This window comes from Arachis duranensis, chromosome 1 (genome assembly GCF_000817695.3).
Source record: "Arachis duranensis cultivar V14167 chromosome 1, aradu.V14167.gnm2.J7QH, whole genome shotgun sequence".
Classification (NCBI taxonomy): domain Eukaryota; kingdom Viridiplantae; phylum Streptophyta; class Magnoliopsida; order Fabales; family Fabaceae; genus Arachis; species Arachis duranensis.
This window is the reverse complement of record NC_029772.3, coordinates 96,846,167-96,848,787: the sequence shown is the minus strand read 5'-3', so window position 1 is coordinate 96,848,787 and position 2,621 is coordinate 96,846,167.

Genomic DNA, 2,621 nt, shown 5'->3' with positions numbered 1-2,621 from the left:
ATGTGAGATTTCCTTTTATTTTCTCACACCACTATTTAACTTCTTTAATTCTCTCTTAATAATGAGTAGTACTAACTAAATAAATATTATCAAGTATGAGATATGAATAATAACTCTGTCAGAATATTATTGTTATTTAATAACGCTAGTTTATTCGGCAATGGCTGACTTGTAATAAGGCCATTTATAGGACTGGTTTTTGGTACATCTTTAAACACCTCAGTCCTCACTAGTGATTAGTGAGTTGAGCATAGCATAGTAGCAGCATATCGAGAAATGAAGCTGAATCAGCCTCCAAATTTCTCTCGCTACTCCTACCCTACCATTTCTTTCTCCAAACGGGATGATGTCAAAAATATGGTCCCCCAAGTCATCAGTAATAAAAATAAAACTGTCATTTAGAAATGCAAGTGCACGTTTTTATTCATTCCAATCGGATACAATAATTCTTTACTGTTGCTCACTCCTATTATTAATCCACCTAACAAATGATCTCCTATTTTTAGCAAAATAGAGAAATGTATTATCCATAGTAGGAGCAAATACCTGCCTCAATCGAAACAATGTCACGCCCTTTTTTAAATAGTTTATTCGTTTCAGACAGAAAGGATAAAATTTTATTGAAATGAAAAATAACAAAAATATTTAGTTTGTTTTGATGTGTATTCTTCTTTGCAGTTTGGTGTATAAATTCATTACATTGTAATTGAGAAATTGAGATGCCATGATTTCATAGAATTTATAATTTCTCAAATAACTATATATCATTGCAATTGAGACCTAGTGTAATAAATGTCCACATACCAACCATAAAGGAAAATTCCTAAATATGTTATATACTTTTGTCATACATATTGATGTTATGTGTGTAACTGTGCACATAGTTACATGAAAACCTCATAGTAAAAAAATACTACAATATAGCGAACGTGTTTTATTTTAGTTGAGTATGATTCAAATTAATTTTTCTAACTATGATTTATAGTTTCCTTAAACCGACGTGTGCTGTAGAAGAATACAGATTCATATTGGTGCTTATTACGATTTGACACTTCTGAAATACCAAATATATCATTCGTGAGCGTTTGTACTGATGATGATTAATATCATTATCACCAACATTACGTAGACAGCAGCACTCAATATACTTTGAAGCAACATTAAATACTCGAGGCATGGTAGTTCCACATTTACTAATGCACTACATCATTATCAAACAGTATACAATTTGGAATAACATCCATTATCTGCTCTTTTGTCTACATCCTACACTCTAATTTCTCCATCTTTCTGGTTTTCTAAAAAATAATGAAAAATATTAATCTACAACTAAACAATTAAAACATCAACTACAAAAATAAAATGATGAGAGAAAAAAAAACATGTGGGGTTGTGAAGATGTACGCTGTAAATTTTAATTGTTCCCTCATTTTTAGTTACTATTTTGTTATGTAAACAATGACTTTTGTAAACAATGAATTTTAGAATTAACCCAATAAAGTAAAAAAGTATTCTACCTTTAAATTACTTCCTAAACCTTAATATTAGGATAATTATTTGTACACTTAGTGAATTGACCATACAATCATTATTAATTATGCATGAATAAATCGAATAAAAAGAAATAACTATCCAATTAAAAATAATCAATATAATCATCTGCATACAACATACATATTGAATTGAATATTCGATATATGCATTATTTATATTGTTTAGTATTTTTATTGTCTACCTATACTTTTCCTTTTAGTTATCAAATTAGCATTTCACAAAAAAAATTTATAAATTTATCTTAACAAAAAAAGGAATTTTGTCACCATATAAAATTTTCATTAGATTTAATTTTGATTTTTATCCATTTTTACAAAAAAAAATGTTATCTTTTATAAAATAAATGTCATTTTGATTTTTTATTCCGTTTTTTATGAGAGAACACGACTCTTTTATCATCGTTATTGTCAACTCATAACAAAGATTCTTACGTGTCACACTAAAATAATGAGTTGGTTGTTATTTTAAGAGAGATTGTTTCTTGACTATATAGTTCAAGGTTTGTTGTTGGAAATTTTCATTTCTTGAGAAAACTAATTAGGGAAACTTCAATGTAAGAGATGGAAGCTTAAGAGAGACGTGTACCATTATTACTTTTTATTTATTTATTTTTTTATATTTTTTGAAAAAGTTTAATGTTTCTACTTTCTTCATATTTTGATTGACATTGCATGAGAAATGCTACTGCATTTCGATAGAAACCGCAGAGAAATGAAATACTCTTCTCTAATTTTTTATTTTTATTTTTTATTTTTATAAAAAATTAACTTGATGACGACAACAATATAACCAAGTAGAAAGAAACAGTGAGTAATTTCTAAAAGAATTTCAATATCATTTGCTTGAAAGATGAACTAAGCCATGATGACCACTACTTGGGTGTTTGAAGTTTGAAGGGCAAATTGTGAAGGTATTTACAGTAACATATATGGGGAATGAGTAGTTGTTTGGGTATGAATTAAAATATGACGGTTAAGAGAGATATATGGAATCTAAGAGCTAGGAGTCGAAAATTAAAATATTATATAATCAAATATAATATTATATATTTGATAATAAATATAATT